The 26,436-nt window shown below is 40.4% G+C and overlaps 1 pseudogene; it reads right to left on the bottom strand.

The window, feature by feature from the left end:
- Positions 1-911: 911 nt before the first annotated feature.
- LOC137260854 (uncharacterized) lies at positions 912-26,436 on the bottom strand (annotated as a pseudogene).

Genomic DNA, 26,436 nt, shown 5'->3' with positions numbered 1-26,436 from the left:
TAACATTCGTTCTAACCACATGTATAACATTACAATATATAGTTTACGTTCAAATTCTTTATTTAACATTTCAGAATGATTTACATGAAATTTACAATGTATATTTCAGCATGGTGGTAAGCTTGCGACTCCTGGGTCTACCCTAATCTACCCCCTCGAAATACGCAATGTTGTCCGACAACGTTTTGCCGATGCATCTTCAGGCCAATATGATGCCCACTATGACAAGAAAGATGATGTAAGTAGAGCGCATATGTAACTCTTTACAGCTCCGAATGAATAGTTTTGTAATGACTATAAACTCTAACTATGTCAGTATGCCAGTTATTGGATTTTATGAAAGCTATGTTATTTTGCAGTGCGTCAGGCTGACCATCAAACAACTTATTGACTTTCCTTGGCGACCACCACCCAAGACATGTGACCAATGCAAGACCACCAAGAGTCAAAAGGAGCGCTACAAGCCATACTGAACAAAAAATAATTTCAAATTATCTGTAATATTCAGAAAAATAAAGCTTGTCTTTTAAATGAAAAAGAAAGATATTTGTTACTCCAATATTTCTTTTGATAGAACACTCAGGTACAATATTTATGCATTGTCAACGTCAGCCTGCCAAAACCTGTCACAGAATTTAAACTATAAAACAGTAAGCTAAACATCTGATAATATAAAATGGCTGAGCTGCTGCAACAGTCAAGGAGTACAGTCATCACAGACAATTTTCATGGTACTGTGTTCCTTGCAAACATTTCTGGTGCAACTGTCGCATCTTTGTTTGGACTTTCTGTCCTTGGATGATGGACAATGGCAACACCTCCTTCTTCTCTTTGGGCTGGATGGTTCTGTGTCCTCTGCTGTGTCAAAGATCTTGGAAATCTCAAGTCAAACATTGGCAGTTGTTCTTCCTTCATTCCTGCGTTTCTGTATCTGTGGTGACATCAGCTGTTCCGCAGTTGTCCTCAAGAATTCCCTCCTTCTGGAATCATAGAAGTATTATGAACTAATAGAGGGACAGGTAAAGAATTACAAAAGGTGGCAATAGGGAATAGAATAGAGGGTTGACAGATGTTTACAAGATGAGACACTGAGAGGATTAATTGAGTGAGAGACAGACGTGAGGAAGAATATATATGAGAATGAAATATGAAATGAAATGTGAGCAGAAGAGATAGACAATTGTTAGTGAGAGAATGTATGAGAGAATATATATCTACAGAGAAGAGTGTAAGAGAGTGCAAGAATAATATCGACACAATGCACCTATAGATGGAGAACAATGAGGTACAGACTTAAGTTTACATGTGAAAACAGTAAAGAATATGTACCTGCTAGTGTTTGTGGATTTCCACTCAGGATATTTCATTGTCCACACTGTAAATGCTGCAATGCCTGCTATGTCCAGCATATTTGTAAACATAACAAGGGGCCATCTTCTTGTCCTTCGTTTGGTTGTGTATTGGTGGGCCATGTAATCCATTGTGTCCACACCACCCTTGGTGCTGTTGTAGTAATTCACAATCACTGGCTTTTTCTTCTCTGATGAAGCATCAATCTCTCGCTGATTGTGCATGGTGCTGATCAACCTCACGCTGTTGTTGTTCTTGCTTTGGTACTGTACAAGGGTTACTTTATCTTGAAAGGCAAAGCGCGATTCGTAGAGTTGCATTCCCTTTTTCCATGTAAATTCTGGAGGTAGAAATTTTTTATTTTGGCGCAAAGTTCCAACAAATGTGAGCCCATTAATCAGGAGATCACCAGCCAGATCACGACAAGCAAAAAAATTATCAGCAGTGATATTTCTGTGAGAGCCAAAGAATGGCCTGCACAAATCTAGTGTCAATGACCGTCCAAGTCCAACTTGTCTTTTGGTTCCTTCTTTGCCTAAATAAGGGATACATGAAAGTGGATAGAATGTTTCCGAGTCAACTGCCCAGAATAACTTTATCCCATATTTATCAGGTTTGGATGGGAGATACTGAAGAAAACTGCACCTGCCGCGAAAAGGTACAAGTTGTTCATCAACGGTAATATTGACGCCTGGTATGTAAAACCTTCGAAGGGACAACTCAAACTTTGTCCAGATGTCACGTATTGGTGCAAATTTGTCCTTAGCACCGCCTTTGGGAACGTGAACATTTGTCATCAAATCTCAGAGCAGCAAGAAGGTCTCTGAATCTTGTTTTACTCATTGTGCATCTTATGATAGGTGACCCATACGATGTGCTCCACAAAGTATCAACATCCACCATATTTTGCTTCAAATGACCACAAGCTAAAAGTATGCCAATCAGTGCAAATATCTCATCCCTATCTGTATTCAGCCACTCAGATGCTTCTTTACCCCGCTCATCATTTGTCTTCTGCCCCTCTGCATGTGTGTATTTGACAATGATGTCTATAATTTCTGTACTAATGTAGGCCTGAAACATATGAGATTCAGTCGATATGTGGTCCGTGTGTATCACTTTCTTCAAAGGACCGCGAATAACATTATGGGCAGGTGCACGACGTTGAGTAATCGGTTGACTATACCACACACTCCCATCTTTACCAGCGTCAGTGTCAGACTCTCCTGTATCAGAGGATTCAGAATCTTCATCACTTGATGGCAAATACAAACTATCTCCCGAATCACTTTCAGACGCGTCAACGTCGAGGATACGCCGTGAACAGCCAGCCATTTCAACAAAGCCACATGTAGGAATTATGTTTTAAATGGTTCTGCACAAAAAAGTGACATGAATGTGTTGCACGTCACTGCTGGGAAAGATGCCAGTCCCTGCACTTCATGTGATATCAGTATAAAGAGTTACAAATCAGCCAAGGCACTGGGCCTGACAAGCCCGCTTGGCAGTTAGTGTGACCTTTTTTTAAAAATCGCTCTAATAATTATGAAAATGCAAAGTTTTTGGAAGAAATTTAGAGAATATGTATAAAATACAATTAGAAAAAAAGTCATAAAAGCATGTGAAAAAACATCCAAAGGTAAACTCAGAATCACCCTTTAAATGTCATGCCGGGCCTAAGAGGCCCCGAAAAAGGATCAGAGGGTTAAAACTACATTATGCATTACAAAGATTTTGAGTAGATTGACATCATCCACCGAAACTACTTAATTACTCTTTTGTTTGAGAACACGCCCAGAAGAAATGTTGTCTTCAAAATTACCCGGTTTCCCCCAAACGGTTTCAATGTCAAATACCACACCCATTAATGCGTGTGAGACACAACTACGTGTGTTGATACAGTTGTGAGCTTTCAAGGAAATTAACGTTGACCATCCAAGTGCCTCAGTTGTAGATATAAGCATGGGTTGTTTCAGACGTGGAGTGAACAGGTACTTCTTACCCAACAACATAAGCCTGCTTTACGAACAAATAGTTTACTGAATAGAACACGTTGTATGTCCCCGGTTGTCTTGTATACTGAGATTTACAAATTCATGACGTTAGCCCATTATTAGAACAGAACAGAACGTTTTATTTGCTTAAGCGTCAGGGGTAAAATATTAAATAAAGAACACACAGAGTGGTGGTATGGTTTACATGGGAGATTGCACAGTATCCATGATGATATTACAGAACAGACACAGTCTAGTTTCAGTATTCTGTCTAGACTGCAGACACATTGGTCAGAGAAAACAATACAACCTCAAGGGACCAACTGTGGATGACACCAACTAATGGAGATAGTTGTCCTTATGCATTATTAACGTTAACACTTAATCACCTGAGGGCTCATGTCTAGTTGGAAATAGTTGTCCTTATGCATTATTAACTGTAACACTTAATCATGTGTCGACATGGATGTCTTCTAACTTCAGTGTCCATCAAAGGTATGTCTGATTATAATTTGTATGGCTTCTGGCGTTTGCTAGCAATATAAACACAGCTGTTGTCCCTTTGAAAAGTGTTCAGTCGTGAAAGTCGCTACTGTAAAATGTATGCTACATACATAGGAAATAGGTAATGTTCGATCTCATCCCTGATGTTAAGCCTTGGCCGAGGTGGATGGGTGGATGGGTTTAGTCTTTGCATGTTTTTGTTATTTGGAGTCATGGCTCCATGGGAAGAGTGCTTGAATAGGTTCTAGTGTTCTAATGTGATCCAAATTAAGCGGGTAGTTATGTTGGACCAGAGAAGCCATGCCAGCTGTGAAAGCTGAAGGCCAGTTAAGACTGTAAATATCAAAATGAAAAGGCCACGAGGGCAGTTCTGCTTCATTTAATATCGTGGATCAGCGACAGTGCCACTTCACCGTAAACCACCGCTATCCTTTTCATCAGTCTCCACACAATCGGTATGATTACCTAAGAATGTAGGAAAGATTCTTGTAAACAGCGAGGTATGTAACATGTGTGTTACTATTTTAGGGAGGGAATCCCCTCGCATTACGTGATTCAAAATGGCGCCGCTTACATGCGAATGATCGACTGAGATGTTTGATGGCTTGCAAATGTTTATTTTTGAATATTTTGATAGTGGAAATAGGGTACACATGTAGGTATACGTACAAAAATGCCATTGATATATTTTTCATAAGTTTTTCCTGCGCAATAGTCGTCAGGAGTGAGTGAAAATGCGACAAGGCATTTCCACCATTGCAGCCTATTGAGGTGCGGCATAGCGTTCATGTTAGTGAACGCTATGTATCTCGACTACAATAAGTGTGACACATGTACTTATCTAATTATGGTATTTTTTTTTGACAATGAAGTATGTCGCTTGGATGACTCAATGGATGGCTTGACCACATTGATCAAGAATCCACATCATTGATGAGCAGTTGATGCGTGCGAAGTGATAAACAACAACACTTACTGTCATTTCTATTCGGTCAACCAGGACACACACCATTCATAATTTATGATTGGGATGGGGCGGAGGTGATGATGATTTAAAGAGGGTCACTTATTTTGTTCCGGGGAGGTAGAGGTAGGATGGTCATTAATGGTGTAATTTTGTACCGATAAATATTTTTAAAATGTGCTTCAAAGTTATGAGAAGGGATTGGCTGGCCAATGAGTTTGTACGTGACATGCAGGGGTCGCTTTGTACAAAGTTTAGGAAGGGTCGGTTGGTGGTGGCATTCACAATGTACAACAGTCTCCATAAAATCATCATGACGCCCCATCACCTTGCCATGAGTTATGAACGGTACGGACCAGTCATTAACGCTACATCGTCCTTGGAGTGTAGAGGGTGGAACTTGTGTAACGTTGGATAATCACAGTGAAATTTCAGATATCTTCATAAATATGGCATTCCATACAGAAATGATATTCCGACTCAATTGTTGGATTAATACAAAGAGAGCACCGTCTCTCTTCACTAATACTCAGTTGTCTCCCTTTCTCCAGGGGACTATACCTTGAGCATCTCATAGGAGACATGGGGATACATGTACACTTTTAACACTTATTATGATTAAATGACTTTCAAAGAAAATATTAGTTTCATTGACCAGTTGAGTTCTAGCTAGAATAAAGTGACAATGTATCCTGCCACTTTTGCAAATCATTGAAAATACATCTCAGTTGAAAAGAAGCTAAAACCTCATGGACATTATCAATGTTCTGATCAAGCCAGGTAGTGCCAAATCCATACTGAAATAACGATTCTTCCACAAGATAAGCCCAGCACCATTGCTTATCGACGATATATTACAGGCTGCAATGCTGAGTGTATGTATATCCATATATAGCAGTTGTTGACAGAAACGGCTGTAAAATGTTTTCACATCCAGCGACGCTAAAATATTGAATGTATGCCTGTCGATATGTAAAAGTTGTGTACAAAAACGGTCGTCGGGGGGTGCTGACATCTGCACTGTGAGGTGTGTTTCTATCGAGATATAGAAGTTGTTTACAGACACGGCTGTATGGGTTTTGTTAACAGAAGCGGTAGAAAGGGTTTGCTGCATATATAGCGAGGCTAAAATACTGGGTGCATTTGTATCGATATATAAAATTTATTCATTGAAACGGTGGTAAGGGGTTTGCTGCATAAGTGATTCGCAATTCCGACACGAGCCACTGTTTCTGAAAATAATAATTTTACTTCTATCGCTATTAACGAGCTGTTATTATCACAGTTAAAAGACAAGTTGTTGTAGACCTACTGTTGTACTACCATACACAATGATGTCATCAGCAAAGAGCAATGTAAATATTTCTATCAAGCCAATATAAACAGATCATTGGCCATCCTGACTGAAGATGTCATTGTTGTAAAAGAAGACAACTCATTGATGCCTAACAACCATGCACAGCTGCAAGGTATGAAGACATCTGGCCTCTCTCTGTGAATGTTTCTGACCAATTCTTAACGCAACATTTATTTTACAACCCCTTGTTTCCTATTCATTCTCACATGCATGAAACATGTCATCCTTTTCACAAGATGGATACCTGCACTAAAATGGCCTCGGAGTCAGCTGACGACTTTTCAGAAAGGGAGTATGAAGTGTAGTGACGTCCCTCGGGATGGAAATGGACTTGAGGTTGGAATTGTCACATCAACTGACACAAGGCCTTACAAGCAACACAAGACATTAACTCCTAAACAAAACAGTCTTAAATTGCCAGTTGCACTGTTCAAACCATCTGAGGCATTACGTGACTTCTTCTCAACAAACATAAGACCAGAGTTTGCATTGTTAGATCTGGAACAAGGATCGATAGAGTTTTGTTTCCTGATTTGAAATGCATGCGATTACCTGATGATGTATGAAAATGTCGAAAGACAGTCGGAATATGAACTCCACATTCAGCTTCAGAGTGGATGGGAGCATATATATATATATATATATATATATATATATATATATTTATACTGTAACAACAATGGACAGACATAGATTCAACAATGGACAGATAGAAAAACAATAGCACTTCCTCCTACAGTCGATGTGATGACAAACACAGCCAAGGGGGATGACCAATAAAGGCCGTAAATAAATGCCATATGCAGTAATTAATGAAAGTGACAAAGGGGAACAAGGTAGCTGACAAGATACTGTATGCTCTGGTAGTGATAAAAATTAAGATTAGTTTGGGGATTTTAGAAATATTTGGATGATGGCTGTCCTGAAATAGACACTGTAACAAAAGGTTGAATAATGGAAGCAAAATTCTTATGTGTGAGTGAGTGAGTTAAAATTTAACGTCACATCGGCAATATTTCAGCCATATCGTGACGAGAACAAACATGATTATAAAGAATATGTCCATATTATAGAATGTCTTCAAAACACGGTAAAACAACTAGAGTATCACAATTCGAATTTAAAACTAGCACATAAAGTTAAAACTAGCAGCACAATTTGGACAAGACATAATATAAAAATAGGCTAAAGATCACCAACAGCTGAGGGTAGATCACCACACTAGGGACCAAGGGGACTTACATTACTTTTGCTACCTGCATGGACCCTAGTTGGATTTACACCATCCCCTCAGCCGCTGGCGATGATTGTAGGGAAATGTAGCCAAATTAAAATGACAAAAAATACTGCGTTTGATAAAATGGTAAGTTTAAATTTGACTTTGAAGGTTTGGGGACTTACGTACCCTCTCAGGGGGACAATAATTTTACGCTACTTTAACCCCCTTCGAGGGTACAGCCACTCACAATCGCAGTTGCTAATTCACACTACCATGTTCAAAATACGAATTTTCTATTTACAAAACATATTATTCAACATTTTTGGAATAATTCTATTTCCCTTAAAATTCTATGATTAAATGATAATTAACATTAAAAAGATCCTTCATTGTTTTGACATTAAAATATTTATCCCTTGTGATGGCAAAATCAATACAGTCAAGCAAGATATGCTTGACTGAGATTCCTTCATCACAAGGGATACAAAACGGAGGATCCTCACCTTTAAGTATATATTCATGAGTGTATCTAGTATGGCCAATGCGACATCGCCGCATAATGACCTCCTCAAATCTGGACTGACAACCCAAGGAGGTGTGACCGATATAGGGTTTTATGGCATGCAATTTGTTTATGCCTACTTGAGTGTCCCACTTCTTCTGCATCAGATCCCTGATATAAGATCTTATTGTAGCTTTATAAGATAGTATGGGATAAGAAGTGGTGTCACAGGTTTGTTGAGTGCTGCCTTAGCAGCGAAATCGGCCATTGTGTTACCAGAGATTCCGACATGGCTTGGTAACCAACAAAAGACGATGTCGCACTGGCCAGTAGCAAGATCATTGTATAATTCGATGATTTCAATTACAAGTGGATGTTGAGAAGACAAATTTTTAATAGCCTGAAGACAAGAAAGAGAATCCGAAAATATTGTGTAATGGTTATATTTAGGTTGCTTATTAATATATTTAAGAGCCGTGAGTATGGCATTAGCTTCTGCCGTGAAAATAGAGCTATTGTCGGGTAATCGGGAAGATATTATTCTAGATCCAATAACAGTGGCACAAGCCACTGCATCACCATCCTTGGATCCATCTGTATATAAGAATTTGTATGCGCCATATTTACTTTTTAACTGATTAAATTCTTGTTTATATTGAAGGTCATTTGTTTCAGATTTTTTAAATGTGGTCAGTGTTAGGTCAACTTGTGGTCTCACCAATTGCCAAGGATGGGAAGAAAGGAGTCGAGAAGGAGATATACCATCCAGATCAATGCCGGCAGCAGCAATCAATGATTTAGTTCGTACTCCAAGAGGCGGAACTAGAGAAGACGTTTTGTTGTACAAATCCTCATAAAGAGGATTAAATGCACAGTTATATGCAGGGTTAGACTTGGTAGAATATAGTTTTGTGATATATTGTAAGGATAGTTTTGTACGGCGATGTCTTAGAGATGGCTCATCAGCTTCTACATAAAGACTTTCAACAGGAGAAGTTCGGAAAGATCCAAGACACAATCTAAGACCTTGGTGATGAACAGAATCTAATAATTTAAGATTACTTTTGCAGGCTCCGCCATAAATTATGGAACCATAATCGAGTTTAGAACGGACGAGTGATCTGTATAAGTGGAGAAGGGTCTTTTGGTCTCCTCCCCACTTGGAGTTTGAAACAACCTTTAATAAATCAAGTGCCTTCAGACATTTAGCCCTCAGACATTTAATATGAGGTAAGAAAGTAAGATGTTGATCAAATATCAATCCCAGAAATTTAGCTTCCTTTACAATTTTAATTGGAGTACCTGGAAGATGCAACTCTGGGTCTCTGTGTGGCTTATATTTCCGACAGAAATGGATGCAATTGGCTTTAGTTTTTGAAAACTTAAAACCATTTGGTTCTGACCAATCATTAATTTTATTTAGACACATCTGTAATTGTCTCTCAATCGTGTGCTTATTTCTACCACGACATGACACATTAAAATCATCTACAAATAATGATCCATCAATGGATTCATTTAAAACTTTAGATAAGCTGTTTATTTTTATGCTGAATAACGTTACCGATAATATACTACCTTGTGGTACACCTTGGTCTCGATCGAACGTGTCAGACATGGTGGAGCCCACACGTACCTGAAATTGCCTATCTGCTAAAAACCCAGATATAAATTGACACAAACGGCCTCTCAAACCCATTCCATGAAGATCTTTTAAAATTCCATACTTCCAGGTCGTATCATAAGCTTTTTCTAAATCGAAAAATATGGATACGGCATGTTGTTTTTTGATGATAGCATCCTTTACAAACGTTTCCAATCTAACCAAATGGTCTATAGTACTTCTATTTTTTCTGAAACCACACTGAATATTTGTTATAAGATTATTTGTTTCAAGGTACCATATCAGTCGGTTATTGACCATTCTCTCCATGGTCTTACATAAACAGCTGGTAAGAGATATTGGCCTATAACTAGAAGGGTCTGTATGATCCCGGCTAGGTTTAGGTACAGGAATGACGACAGCATTCCGCCACGAAGAAGGAAAAGTCCCTGTAGTCCATATATGGTCAAAGATACATAATAACACTTCAAGACAAGTGTCAGGTAAATGTTTCAATAACTGATAATGAATATTATCACCCCCAGTTGATGTATCAGGTGCTTGCCCTTGCCCAATTCATGTAAGGAGAAAAGTTCATTATAGTCCTCACCGTTATCAGAAGTGAAATTAAGTCTCATTTTTTCATCCTGGTCTTTAAATTTCTGGAATTTTGGTGTGTAGTTTGATGAGGAAGAGTGTTTAGCTAACGGTTTTCCAAGTTTGTTTGCGATATCAGCTGTATCTGTTAGTAATGTGTTACCCTCCTTCAGATGGTGAACATGAGATCCGGAACCTTTTCCTTTAATTTTTTGTATCATATTCCAGACTTTAGACACTGGAGTTCTAGAGCTGAGTTTAGATACATATGTCTGTCAAGACTGGCGTTTCGATTGTTTGAAGATACGTCGGGCTTTAGCATTTGATATCTTGAATTTGTTTAAATTGTGGACTGTAGGGTGATTACAGAAATATTTTTCTGCCTTTCTCCTAGCTTTTCTAGCTAGTTTACAGTCGTCAGTATACCATGGTTTACGTATATGTGGATTTGTAGAGGATTTAGGAATAGTTTCATTTGCAATTGCCAGTAGTGCTTCTGAAAAGATTTCAGTCGGATCAGAAGTATTCGAAATTAATTCTGGTGTAATTTTACGTAGGCATAATGTCTCAAATGAAGACCAATTTGCCTTTGTAAAATTATATCTTGTCGAAGGTGGAATATCGGCTGGATGAATGAATGAAAGTATAGTTGGAAAGTGGTCATTTCCACAAAGGTCATGATGAACTGACCATTCGAATTCGGTGAGTAGTCATGAATCTGTCAATGACAAATCAAGTGAGGAATATGTGCCTGTAGCAGGGTGTAGATATGTATTGAAACATCATTAAAAGTACATAAGTCATTATTGGTAATAAAATCGTCTAGGACCTTGCCCTTAGTGTTTGTGTGTAGACCACCCCAGAGCGGATTGTGGCCATTCAGATCACCCATGATGACACACGGTTTAGGTAACTGATCATATAATGACTGAAGATCAGATTGATGAAGACCAGAGGAAGGAGGAATGTACAACGAACACAGTGTAAACACCACATTTAATGTAATTCGAATGGCAACAGCCTGGAGATTACTGTTCAGTTTGACAGGGCTGTGGATCACTCCCTCTCTCACCAAGATAGAAGATCCTCCAGTGGCCCTTTCGCCTGGGGGAGAAAAACAATGATATGAGTTGTACTGACGTAATTTTATTGTGTCTGTCTGCTTTAAATATGTTTCCTGCAGACAGAAAGCTGATGGTTTGTAGTCTTGGACCAGCAATTGTAAATAATTAAAATTTGTTTTAAATCCTCTACAATTCCACTGAATTAAAGGTTGTGAACTATTCATCTCTTTGGCGGATTGACTGGAGATCTGGCACTCCCATTTCTTTTAGGCGATAGACTAGTTGTCCTGCGATGGATGTTTTCAGAAACATCCATCCGTTCCAGTGATCCAAACTTGTCGTAAAGTTTAACAGGATCATTTGACCCTTTGGATATCCTCTCGGTCTGTTTGTTGCGAGAGGAAGAGTCAATTTTATGTCTTTATGTCTTGCTAAACCATTCCCTTCTTTCCTAGATTGGGAGTTAGGTGATGAATCATTATGTGATCCTGATCTCTGCGGAGGTGTCACAGAAGTAGGTTCTGAAGAATCAGAAATCTGTTCAGCTGGGAATGGATCTACTGTCTGCGTAAAAGACTCAGATGAAGAGTAGGGCTCAGGATTTACAGAACTGATCCATGTCAAATCTGTTTGACACTGAACTGTTGCTGAGGAAACTGTTGGATTTTTGAGAACGGAAGCATATGTTCCAGTCTGGTCTGCATTGGATACCAGTTTCTTTGCTTCTGTGTACGAAACATTTTTTGTACATTTTATTTTACTTATTTCCATTTCTTTTTTCCATACTGGGCAGGCTTTGCTCGATGATGAGTGTGCTCCAGAACAATTCTGGCACTTTTTAACATCACTGGTACAATCTTCTGTAACATGGGAAGTTTGGCTACAGTGTGCGCATGTGATTTTGTTCTTACACGTATTATACCCATGACCAAATTTTTGACATTTAAAGCATCTCAATGGGTTTGGTATGTACATTTCAACATGCAAGTTGCAGTACCCTGCTTTAACTGATTTTGGCGCCGTTGGAGATGAAAAAGAGAATAAGTAAGTGTTTGTTTTGAACGTTTCAGTGCCTTGTCGCCTGGTAAATCGTTTCACAAACGTAACCCCTTGATCATGCATTTCTGAAACTGGTGTTCAACGATCTATGAGGAGATACTGACACTGATATACCGACAAGTTCCTCGATTGACATTAGGTTCGTGGCTTGCTGTCGCCTGGCACATTCAATGAGAATAGATCCATTCCTCAGACGTTTGATAGTTTTTACATCACCTGCAATTCCATAAATTCCCTTAGGAACCGCAAAAGGGTTTAATCTGATTGGTGTCTTATCAGGTGTTTCCATCACCAAGAATCGGGGCCAATACTCCACTGATTTTGATATAGGAATCATATCATCATTCTCTGAATCAACTTCCAGTGTACGTTTTGATTTTTTGATGGGGGTTGGAAAAGCCATGGTTGTATGATTAAGTTTCGTCATCTCTACTCCCCACCCGCCACCGAGTGCTAATAAAGGCGATATCCTACTGCCTGTGGATGTCCATCAGACAGATACCAGGGATATAGAGATGATATACACCAGTAGTAAGGCCTACCAGTTTGGTCCATGAGCCATCGCCTTCTGGCACTGGCATCTAGGCAAATTTTCACAAAATTGAAAATTGATTTATTATCTTATACACAAAATAGAACATTTCAACATTGCATCCAAATAGAACCAAGCCAAAATATAATAGAGCAATGCAATTTAGTGCTCAGGGCTCAGCATGACCAGCCGATTGGTTGAACCGGGCCCATTCAACCTCCCGTCTAGGTGAAGTAAGGGTCGAAGGGGTGTGTTGAGCAAACCCCCAGACTCCCGTCCTCCACCGACACAGGGCCGCAACCCACGGCAAACGGGTTGGTGGACCAAATATGCCCCCGGATCCACGCGGGGGGTTGGCGAGCACTTAGCGTTACCCAGCACCCACGACGAGGAGGTGGCTCGCCACGGGTGCCGATTCTTATGTGTAGCAAAGGTGTTTGAACTATACAGCAGTTATATAAATCGATGTGTTTCATCTAAAGACATCGGTCCCACAAAGAACTGAACTTAGATCCTACCAACATAGCAAAATACCCGATGTAATAGTTGGTAAATTTGCGTTTAATACTTTCCAAACGATATGATGTTGGCAATACGTTTATTGGTTTTTTTTTCAGTTATGGTGCATCATACATGTATGTATATCACAAACATGAGATCTTCAACTTCTTTCAGAACTGCAATCACAGATGGCAATGAGGCCATTGTAACATACATAGGTTCCCACTTCTTCCCAGCTAGCCCGACTGACACAAGTATGTGCTTTGTAGCATGGTGAAGGAGGACATTCTATAATCGACATGACTCAAATATCTAATGTCTACAAACTGGGTAAAGGAATTAAGGTGGACTTCAGCGTGAGCAAGGTGAGCGTGGTTTGCTCCTTGATTATTTTTAGCATGTTGACGAGATACTACGAATGAAAACACAGATTGACAAAAACATATACTGTCTAGCTATAACAAGATCCCGTTATAACCTCAGCGTCAATATTAAAGGTGGGTGAGTGAGTGAGTTAGAATGTATCGTCACCTTGGTATATCGCAGCAATATTAAAGGGTCATCAAGGTAGGGTGTGGTTTGTTCTTGAATATTTTCAACATGTTGACGATGCATTACGAATGAAAACGCAAATGCACAAATACATATATTGTCTGACTCTTAACAAGATTCCATTATATTCTCATCGTCACTATTAAATGGTCACAAAGACAGGTATACTGTCAGACAGGAACTCATCCAAACCAGTCTCAATGGGTCTGAGCATGTGAGTGTGTGAGTTAATATTTAACGTAACATCAGCAATATCTCAGCCATATCGTGACGAGAACATTAATATTTAAATGAAATATACACATGTGGTAAAATCTATCAACGAAGGACAGTAAAACAACTACAAAATCACAGTTTGAAGTAAAACTAGCATGGAAAGTTATAACTAATATCACTATTTAGACAACGCAATATAAAAACAGGCTATAGATCACCACACTAGGGACCATGGGGACTTACAGTGCCTCTGCTAGCTGCATGGCCCCTACTGAGCATGTGATCAACTGTTAACGAATATGTTGCTAATGCCTATGACACATCATATCAAAACTAATATAATGTACAGCGACGATCCCCAAAAATAGGTGCAAGGCTTAAGATGACCGAAACAGCTGTCTAAACTTCAGACCTGAATTTAGCCTTTGATGCAGGCAATGCATGGACAACAGCAATGGGTAACAGCAAATGCGGGCGGGTATTCACACATATTCTTCATTAAAGTACATGTTATCAAACAAATTCAAGGTGATAGGTGGGCGAGCTGGCTAAGGCGCCAGGCTAGTAATCCAGCAAGGCTGAGGTGTCGCGATCCTCCCCTCCTGTGACCGGGTGTAAAAACCTTGGTGTCAACTTTGTGTGCAAAGTCTTTCAGTGTTGTCACAACCCTTGGAGTTCAGTACACAACCCTCTGCACTTAATGAATCCACGAATCCGTTGGTATATGACTACATAAATATCCTATTAGTTCTTAGGAGTTCGGTAAGCATGGTGTTTATATAACTCTACGTGCAAGAGCTGCAATTATGTACCAAGTGCGACAGACCATTCTTCCTATCCAGTCTCTAACTGATTTTGTACCGATTGAAATAATAATAGTTAGTGGCTACTAATTGTTTCAACATTACCTTTGTCACGTCAAATCACAAAACTCTTATTCCATGACCTGAACGTGAGTACCATTATGCTGATGTTTGAAACATAAATGTGAAAAGTCTCTTCTCAGTAAGTTGCTGCAAGGTATCTTGCTGTCTGTTTTGATTCATTAACTACCTTCGGTTGTTGGTAATTTATAGCCCATTTTTATACTGTCTTGTCAGAATTTGGAATCCAATTTTAGAGATAGATGCTAGTTTTACTTCTCAAATACTGTGCTTGTATAATTTACATGTATTTATGATGAAGCTACAATTTGTTGTAGTCATGATCTGTCTGAAATATTGCCGACGTGACTATAAAGTTTAACTCACTCACTAGTCTGCACAGTATCATACTATCAGGCACTAACCAGGACTGGTACCAATCATATACATCCTATATTTTAGGCGTGGTCAGTCCTTGTTTGAAGCCTTGAAAATGCACAACGACGATTCAAAAACAAGCTGCAAAGTTGAGGGTTATCGAAACAGTTTCCTATACTTGAGGCCATAATCACAAAAGCTGCAATAAAATATCCAATCATGCAACTCTACCTCCCTACTACCCAGCCCTTGATTCATTATTATATCAAAATACTGACTTTTGAAACTAATGCGATTAGTGTCACTCTGTCTGTCAGCGACAAGTACTTTGCTTTACGTTTTGAGTCATCGCCACAGTATGCATAGTGTTGTTATGGTGCACAGTGTCGTACACTCAGGGACCAGCCTGGATCGGTACCAAACTTGAAGTACCTCTCAGGGAGTTCCAGAACAGGTGTGTCACAGAGGGCGCACTTGTCAAACTCTTGGTTATACTCAGCATTGATACACACAAAACCAGTCTCTTCCTTGCATGCTGCAATGCACTCCTGCATTGTTGATGTTGTGATGACTTTGATGTTGCAAGAGTCTATTCCAGATGTCTCGTAGGTACTGGTTTCACTGCCGTATACACTGCATCCTGAAATGCAACCATTCAAAAGTAAGAGTATCTTTAATGGAAAGTTACGACTATGTTGCGACAGTAACGTGTCTTCATTCAGACCACTTGTTTACTCGGCATTCGAGATGTTCGGGAGTCAAAAGCTAAGCATAACTTCCTTGTTTATTACTTTAAGCGACTGTTCGATGTGGATTCTCACAATGGTAGGGTTATGAAGCTAACGATCACTACAACCAGCTGGTGAGAAGCTTATACATATATGGTATGATATGACGCACAGCAGACTAACATTAACAACCGCATGTAATTCAATAACAATAATCATTCAGACCAGTCACTTTAAACTCCAAAGAGTCGCTGTACAGGAACACTAGGTGTACGGTTAGAGTTAACAATCACCGGACTTTACAGTAAATACAGGTGTGAAGCAAGGTTGCATGACTTCGCAGCTCTTGTTTTGTCTGTACATAAATGAGCTGGCTCAAGAAATCGACGAGCGTAACGATGATGTACCTGTTGATGATATGTTTGTGTTAACTTAACTACATGCTGACGATATTGTCTTAATTGCCCCCACAGAAGACAGGCTTCGGGGAATGTTGAATATTGTTACAAGCTGGTGTAACAACTGGAGACTGTCTTTAAATATTAATAAAACTAAGATTGTGCTCTTTAGGAAAGATGGGATTTCTCGTTCATAGTTTCAGTTCACTTGTTGTAATATGAACCGTGAAATTTGCTGTGAATGAAATTGCCAAGAGTGCAATTAGAACGCTATCTCCCCAAATAACAAAGTATAAACAGCGTGCTGACATGGATCATGACGTGTACAGAATATTGTATGAATCTACTGTACAACCTATACTGGTATAGTGAGTGCCTATCTGGGGGATGTGCGGATACCATGAAATCAACATTATACTGAATAGAGCCCGTCGCTTTTTCCTTGGAGTTCCACGCAATAGATCCACGATAGCGCTGCACGGTGAAATGGACTGGGCCACTTGTCCTGTAAAGCAGAGAATTGAATCGTCCCGTTTTTATATCAAATCAGCCAAAGACATTACCAGCAGATTACTAAATAAACTTTTCCACTGATCTATAAAGAAAAGATTATCCTTTGCGAACACAGCACAACTCGGCTTTTATTAAAACACTGAAGTTTCACCCCATTTTAACATTTGTCGATAGAGTAAAGAGGGCTATTTTAACAATGAAATGTGTGTTTTGGGGGGTTTATAAATTAAACTAGATGAGGAAATGTGGTTTACAGAAATTTGGAACGACAGGAAGAAAATAAATGTAACTAAGCTTCAAAGCTATAGATTACACAAGCAAGATCGACACTTTGACATACTTGCGAATCATCAACAGAGATAAGGGAATTAACCCGACTAAACAACGCTGCGGGATATCTACAACTAGGTATAGAAATAGGTCGTTACAGCATTCATGCTCTCACCAGCCTTATGGTATCTCAGCCTTATACCGAAGGAACTGGGCAATCATGTGGCGATAATTCGATTTCGTTTCAAATTTTACTTCCTTCAACACATGTACACGTTCAAATGGACGTAATCGTGTAGGTAAAGTTTAGACACCATCTTGACCTATTTAGATAACTTGAACAGATTTTGACCGCTGTTCTGGATTTTGATCGCAGTGGAATCAATTCACTGAAATTTTCAAATTTCATTGCACGACATGGCGTTGGCACCACCAGCGAGGGCCAATACCTATACGTGTATAAATTGCCCCTCAAAAAATAATAGCTATAATAATTTACATATAGGGGCTGCTTCCCAGAACTCTACATCATTATCAACCGTCAATCACTACGTCAATACCGAACACTCACGAATCAAACAGTCACCAGTCGTGACGTCAAAGCTGGTTCCCGTCACGCACCTACAGACGCCGTCCACACATGTTGCGTTTCCGAAGGAGCAATTTGATGGCGTCACACACTTCATCCCAAACGACGGATCTTCAAGAAAAGATGGTAATTTTTCAGCCAGTACCAGTAAGTAACCGTATACACACGCTGTCTCGTAGGTTCAAGTATATGCAAAGATGAATGACTAAGTAAGGACTACTTCCAAACACACCTAGCGTCCCCCGTGTCATGCGGCGATTGAAACGGAAATAATTATTGGTAATCTGGATAAAGAGGATAATGGTTAGGTGCTAGAAACTTTGAAACAACTGCGCATGGACACAGATGGAGTAAAATTGGTTTCCTTAACTGTGCTTGTTGACCCCTGCTGGCCCCTGCTACATCCACAAGTCAGTTGTCCTGAATAATTCCCGAAAGAATCCCTCGTTTCGTATAGCTCGGGGTGTGTTCGTCTGCATTAGTGTGATACGGTTCATCGTCCGAGCTCCCCACCCACCACGGAGTATCACAAGGACAATGCTAAACCAAGCGGGCCTCCAGCTTGCAGCACCAAGGATACTCGGATAATATACTCCAGTAGAAGAATTAAAAGATTAATAATTCCACCAAATTGGTCCATGAGCCACCGCCTTCTGGCATAGGACTCTAGACAAAGTTCAGAACAACATATTTCAAAATCAATCTGTTTTAGACAATAAAGCCGAGTCCAAAATTATATCAGTTCCAAATGATATGTGTGCAATGATAAATATAATTATACTCCATGCACAGGGCTTGGCATGACCAGCCGATTCAACCACCCGTCTAGGCGAAATCAGGGCGAAAGTGGTGTGTTGAGCAACAGGAACACGGTTGCAAGCCCCTATTGCCCTCAACCACCAGGATCCCTTCATCCGCCGACACGGGCCGCAACCCACGGCAAACGGGTTGGTGGACCAAATATCCCCCCGGGTCCACAACGGTGGTGTCGGCGAGCTCTTAGCGTTACCCAGCACCTACCACGAGGAGGGGGCTCGCCACGGGTGCCTCAACGATTATAACCACGTGTTACCTGGTACTTTGGGATGTCACACCTTCGTAACAATCAATGAACTTTCTAGAATATAGCTACTGCCCATGATATTTCAATTCTACAGAATTGCAACACAAATCTTCCTTTAGTTACTTCCGCAGGACGCATATAGTCTTGATCCTTCCTCCTCAGTCACATTGTTCAGAGTCTTTGTTGGAACAGAGAAACCACCGCCGTAGGTAGAACACGTCTTCGTCTTGTACCTGTAGGACCTACATCTGTGGTCCTCTGAACACCTTTTCGTGCATAACCCAGCCATCTCCACATGAAGGAACGTAGCGAGTTGAAAGTCTGTAACGGCTTTCCCGTCGAATTCATAGAGCCGATAACGTTTCATTGAATGCATGAACAATCGACCCCTATGAATTGGAGCTGTAAACACGTAAGGAAAAAAACGTATTTGACTGCTGAACACATCAGCCCTTCTATCTTCTTGCACACCGAGTAAACTTCAAGCAATCTTGTCGACCGACGGATTAACGTTTTTATGGCCAAGCCTGTTAGGCTAAGGCTATAACATGGCTTCTAATGAACACAATGATGACATTCGTTAGCATGACATCACCCTCCTCACCTTTTAATTTATATATTTATTTGTTGAAAGGTACTGGCGTCTCAAAGATAAAAGTTCATTGATTGTTTAATATCACATTCATCAATATTGAGACTGTTTGACCCCACTTTCTCGAGGATCATGAGGTTGAAACTGGTTGAACGTGACCATCAGCTGTGTTAGATTTTACACCAATGAATCCCCCAGGTGCCTCCTTGCTGACTTTATAAACTGCAAAGCGATGTCGTTGTTCAGGTGTCTGCGGGTATTTCTCTGGTTCGGTTGCTTTGTCTGGTCTACCAAAAACGCAATAAACTCTGGCTTCAAAGAATACTTTGAACTCAAGGGACCTGCTATGATGACACCGAATCATGGTAATGCGTTGTCCTTGTGCATTATTAACGTTTTTACTCGATGATCTATAGATTAAATCGAAAGAAATGTCGTTCTTTGCAACAACAAGAGATTGTTAACCATTAAGGTGTATGCTTCATTATTACTCACCAACATCAGTACAGACGCAGTCTTCTCTTTCCAATATCCATTGAAGTCAGTGAGTGAGAGAGTTAAAATTTAACGTCACATCGGCAATATTTCAGCCATATCGTGACGAGAATCATTAATATTATACATAATAGAGAATGCTGAAATAGCTGTCTACGACTAGACTTTCACAGACAGATATTTAAAACTAGCAATTAAATCTAAAACAATTTAACTATAGAGGGCGAAACAACATAAAGACAGGCTATAGACCGCTAACAACTGAAGGTAGATTACCATACCAGGGTCCCATTGAAGTCAGGTTTGATATACATTTGCCTGTCTTTTGACGTTTTCGAGCACGAACTACCTGGCTACCTGTTGGTGCTTCAAGGCAAATCTTCGATGCTAACCTTCAGCCATATCGTGATAAAACAATATATAGATTAACAATGATGACAGATAGATTATACCTGGGTCAATAGCAATGACCTCTTGAAACCCTTGTATGCTTTTTCTTTTCGTCTGTCAGTTAAGTGTTACATTTACCTCTGTGATTTTCTAGTTATTGTACTGTCCTCCGCCGACGGGTTCGTATAGTTTACCATACGCCGACGGGTTCGTACAGGTTTATTCTAAATTTATAACGTGTTGCATGTTTAGTGAGATATGGCTGAAATATTGCCGATGAGACTTAAAATGTTTAGTTACTCACTCACTCATCGACCCAGAGTACCTAGACACACAATCATAAAACAGCGGTGTTAACAACATCTTTACTGAACCGGAGTTCAATATCAGAAACACGTGGCGTCCAACATGTGCTGGAGGTTCACTGGAGGTATTCAATCACATTGAGGATAATCAGGTACTGAGTTAGACACAATAAATGCTCTTTACCACCACTTTAGCATCCTGTATGTCCACGCTTTGCAATAAGGCAAGTAATCTTCCTTCTAGCCGAAGAAGTCAGACATGGTGGCACCATTCGTTCTAGAGGGCTTGTGAAAGTGGCTGCCTATTCTGTAAAGGGTTAGGGCGCTCACGATCATTTCTGTCTCGTGCATCTCATATGTGCTCGATCGGGAACATGTCTGGAGAACGTGGTGTCCTCCGTAGAACGTTCACGTTGTTCCTCTCGTCACTGCGATGAACAACTGTGATGCTGTCCCAACGCAATCTCTGATGTCAGTGTTCGGGTGTCAATACCCGCCTTTAAGGGAGTCTAGCCGCCGTGTATGGACTGACACCAGTACCGTGATCAAGGGCATTTGACGCGGATGACGTTTCCGTCAGGAAACAGTTTCGCAGGTGTAACGTCCACAAATGCAGGTCTCGCACTTCTTGGCCTGACCAGACCTGAAGTCTGCTCGTAACGTTGCAACAGTCTGGAGAAGGCTACAAGGGTTCTTGCAACACATGGACGTGTTGACCCCATCTGGCGCATACGTTTGACCCTCTCACGTTCGACTGCTATACTAGCTAGTTTGTCCGCATACTCGGAACTGGGAACTCTGGTAGAAGTCCAAAATCATGGCTTATACAGTTTACCGCTTCATGTATTATTCGCGGTTCACCTTATTTCCAAGGTCTGACAAGATTCCATTTGGCACCCGTGGCGAGCCACCTCCTCGTGGTGGGTGCTGGGTAAGGCCAAGAGCTCGCCGACACCCCCGTTGTGGACCCGGGGGGATATTTGGTCCACCAACCCGTTTGCCGTGGGTTGCAACCCTGTGTCGGTGGAGGAAGGGATCCTGGTGGTTGAGGGCAATAGGTGCCTGCAACCGTGTACCTATTGCTCAACACACCACTTTGGCCCTGACTTCACCTAGACGGGAGGTAGAACTGGCCCGGTTCTACCAATCGGCTGGTCATGTCATGCCCTGTGCATGGTCAACATCAAATGTGGATTATGTATATCTTTGTATCTTTTCCAAGAAATATTTTTGTGATACTCTCATGTTTGAAAATAGTTGTTGTGCCTAGAGTCCTATGCCAGAAGGCGGTGGCTCATGGGCCAATCTGGCAATACTGACCTCCGGGTTCTATGTGTCTTCAGATAATAGCCATGGGCGGAACCAGCCTGACTTTTCTTCTGTTTGACAATTTTAGCTACCTGTGTCTGTACTGCTAGAGTATAACAACCCTGTAACCCTGGTGGTTTGGAGTCGGTTTCCACTTCGACACCGTCCTTGTCGACACTCCATGGTGGGTGGGGAGCAGGGTTGTCGAATATCCTTTCTTCATTATGGCTACCCCCAATCTAACTGGTTCTCGATCAAAATCAAAAAGGCGACATGCTGAAACAGATGGTTTATCATCTTCTGATGATGACTCTACTGCAGTCAGTAGTGAATCCTGGCCGCACTTTTTAGTTGTGGACGGAATTGATGGACAACCCTTGAAGCTTAACCCATTTGTCATATCAAAAGCCATTGCTGGAATATGTGGTGAAGTGAGAAATGCAACACGTCTCAGGACAGGTTCTCTGTTAATTGAATGTGCGAAGAGACAGCAATCTGTTAATTTGCTCGCAGCTCGTCAGTTTGCGAATACTGGGATTACTGTTTCTGTTCATAAAACTCTTAATTCGTGCAGAGGCATCATACATGATCGGGCAAAATGTCTTGCTGACATGTCAGAAGGCGAAATTGCTTCTGAACTGAAGTCCCAGGGTGTCACCTCTGTCAAGAGATTCTCTAGGAAAATAGGTGATGATATCATTGGGACGAATACATACCTGTTTACTTTCTGTCTCACGTCCTCACCAAAATCAATAAAAGCTGGTTATTTTAACATTGAAGTGGAAGTGTATATTCCCAATCCGCTTCGATGTTTCAAATGTCAACAGTTTGGACATGGAGCTAAGTCATGTCACAGCTCCCCAGTTTGCTCCCGTTGTATTGGGAAACATGAAAATGTCAACTGCGCAAATGAAATAAAATGTGCGAACTGCAATGGTAACCATATGTCATTTTCCAAATCATGTCCAGCATATGAAAGACAAGCACAAATTTTGAAATTGAAGCACACCAACAATATATCCTTCAATGAAGCAAAGAAACTTTTACCAGTTACAAGTCACATGTCGTCTGCAAAAACGTACGCAGTAGCTGTTTCTACTCCTTGTACAAAGGTTGATCAGGGCTGTCAAACTGCGATCACCTGGGTCGCAGATGACCAAACTGTTTTGTACAGTGTTTCTGGTGCCAGAAATGGTGCTACCACTCAGACAGAGACTGAAGCTGACCATATGCTTCCAGCAATGTCTCCCACACCATTAACCACCACTACATCGCCAGCACCTGAAGTTCTTTCAGACCCCGAAGTACAGCCAGCATCGGTAAACAAACCTAAACGTCTTACGAACAAACAACAGAAACAACTCAAAAAGAAAGAAACTAGGGCACTTAAGCACATAGAAGTGTCTCTTCCTTTAACTGTTCCTGTAGAGGTTCACAACACTTTTGAACCTCTGGACATGGAGGTCACGCCATCGCTATCAGATCAGCGAAGACCTTCTCCACGTGCTCGATCTCCAATTGAACCACCATGACTTCTTCCACTACTTTATTTCAATGGAATTGTAGAGGACTTCGGAATAATTTTAATGATCTTCAGCTATTAATACAAGATCTAAAACCATCAGCCTTTTGCTTACAGGAAACTTTCCTTAAAGCTACAGATAATTTTGACTTGAGATCATATACTTCTTACCATCACTTTTCCCCTCCAGGTTATAAAGCTACTGGAGGATCTTCTGTTATGGTGAGGCAGGGTGTTATTCACAGTCCTGTTCCTCTTAATACCCCTCTCCAGGCTGTCGCTGTACGCGTAACCCTGAATATTGTTTTACTCTTTGTTCTTTATATATTCCACCTTCGTCTTGTCTCCAACAGGTTGACCTTCAAGCATTATATGACCAGCTCTGTGTCATCCTGGGAGATTTAAATGGTCATAACCCTCTTTGGGGTAGTACTAACATCAATACAAACGGTAAAATCTTAGAGGAGTTTTCTCAAACAATGATTTATGTATTTTTAATGATGGTGCTTACACTTATCTTCATCCTGGAACTGGCAGTTACTCTTGTCTGGACTTGTCAATAGTGGATTTCAATTTACTGGGTGAATTCGAGTGGTCGGTTCACGATGACCTGTGCGGAAGTGACCATTTTCCTACTGTTCTCACAGCTGTGTGTCCATCTGATGTTCCTCCATCATCCAGATGGAATTTCACTAAGGCTGACTGGAATTTGTATGCAACTCTTTGTACTAATAAACTAACACCTGATGCTTTTACAGATGTTGCAGATCCTATAGAATCTTTCTCTGCTGAACTTCTCAAAATAGCTGAAGATTGTATTCCAAAGTCCTCTCCAAATTCTCACATACGTAAACCATGGTTTACAGCTGATTGCAAACAAGCTAGGAAAGCACGGAGGAAGGCTGAACATTATTTCCGTCGCCATCCCATGGTCCATAACTTAAATAAATATAAAATACTATATGCTAAAGCCCGGCGTATTTTTAAACAAAATAAACGTAAGTCTTGGCAAAATTATGTGTCAAGGATAACTTCACGAACGCCAATGTCAAAGGTTTGGAAAATGATCCAGAAAATAAAAGGTATCGGGACCAAATCAAGCATCCACCATCTACAATCTGGAGATCAGTTGTTAACTGATCGATCCGATATCGCAAATGAACTGGGTGAAACGCTTGCCAGACATTCTTCCTCGTCTAATTATGTTCCAAAATTTCAAAAATACCAAGAACAACAGGAGAAGAAACCCATCAATTTTCATTTGGACAACGGGGAAGATTATAACGAAATCTTTTCTATCCATGAGCTTTATAATGCTCTTGAACAAGCTAATAATACCGCTACAGGAGCTGATGGTATACATTATCAACTCCTGAAGCACTTACCAGGATGATGTTTAGAGACTCTGTTGAATATCTTTGATGAAATTTGGACGTCAGGTAAATTTCCTTCATCATGGCGTGATGCCATAGTTGTTCCCATACCTAAACCGGGACGTCATCATACTGATCCATCTAATTATAGACCTATTTCACTCACTAGCTGCGTTTGCAAAACCATGGGACGCATGGTCAATTACAGATTGATATTGTACTTAGAATCAAACAACTTAACCACAGATATTCAATGTGGTTTTCGCAAAAATCGAAGTACCATTGACCATTTGGTTCGATTGGAATCATTCGTTAAGAATGCCATTGTATCCAAACAGCATGCGGTGTCAATCTTTTTCGATTTAGAAAAGGCTTATGACACTACATGGAAGCACGGTATTTTAAAAGATATTCATGACTTTGGATTGCGAGGCCGTCTGCCTCAATTTATATCCGAATTTTTAGCTGACAGGCAATTTCAAGTCCGCGTGGGTTCTACCTTGTCTGATTATTATGCTCAAGATCAGGGTGTCCCACAAGGCAGTATTTTGTCTGTCACTTTATTTAGCATTAAAATTAACAGTTTAGCAAAAGTTTTAAATGATTCAATTGATGGATCACTTTTCGTGGATGATTTTAATATTTCTTGTCGTGGGAAAAACATGCACACAATTGAAAGACAACTCCAGCTTTGTTTAAATAAGATTGATAAATGGTGTATGGAAAATGGATTTAAATTTTCAAAATCCAAAACTAATTGCATCCACTTTTGCCGAAAGTATAAACCTCATAAAGACCCCGAACTATATCTAGATAACACACCTATTACAGTTGTTAAAGAAGCAAAATTCTTGGGCATAATTTTTGATGAACGTTTAACATTTCGACCACACATTAAATATTTAAAAAATAAATGCCTGAAGGCCCTCGACTTGCTGAAGGTTGTATCTAATACAAAGTGGGGTGCAGACCAGAAAACCCTCCTCCAACTATACCGAGCACTTATACGATCCAAACTTGATTACGGCTCCGTTGTGTATGGCGGAGCCTGCAAAAGCAACCTGAAACTTTTAGATTCTATTCATCACCACGGTCTAAGACTTTGTCTTGGATCCTTTCGAACTTCTCCCCTTGACAGTCTTTATGTTGAAGCCGATGAGCCTTCTTTGAACCATCGGCGTATTAAGATTTCTTTGCAGTATGTTACAAAACTGTTTTCTAATGAATCCAACCCTGCATACAACTGCGTTTTTAATCCTCTCTACGAGGATTTGTATGGGAAAAAACTTCTCTTATTCCGCATCTTGGAATACGAATTAAACCTTTCCTTTCTGCTGCTGGCATTAAGCTACAAAATATAGCTCCTTCCCGTCTTCTTTCGTCTCCTCCTTGGCAGTTGGTTAGGCCAGAGGTTGACCTCACCCTGACAGTGTTTAAGAAATCCGAAACAAATGAATTACAATACAAACAAGGATATAATCAGTTAAAAAGTAAATATAGCCATTACAAATCCTTGTTCACAGACGGGTCCAGGGACGGTGGCGCTGTGGCCTGTGCCACTGTCATTGTTTCTACAACAATATCGTCTAGAATACCGGACAATGCCTCTATTTTCACAGCTGAAGCAAATGCCAT

Source organism: Haliotis asinina, chromosome 14 (assembly GCF_037392515.1).
Source record: "Haliotis asinina isolate JCU_RB_2024 chromosome 14, JCU_Hal_asi_v2, whole genome shotgun sequence".
Taxonomy (NCBI): Eukaryota; Metazoa; Mollusca; class Gastropoda; order Lepetellida; family Haliotidae; genus Haliotis; species Haliotis asinina.
This window is presented reverse-complemented; position numbering and strand designations above follow the sequence as displayed.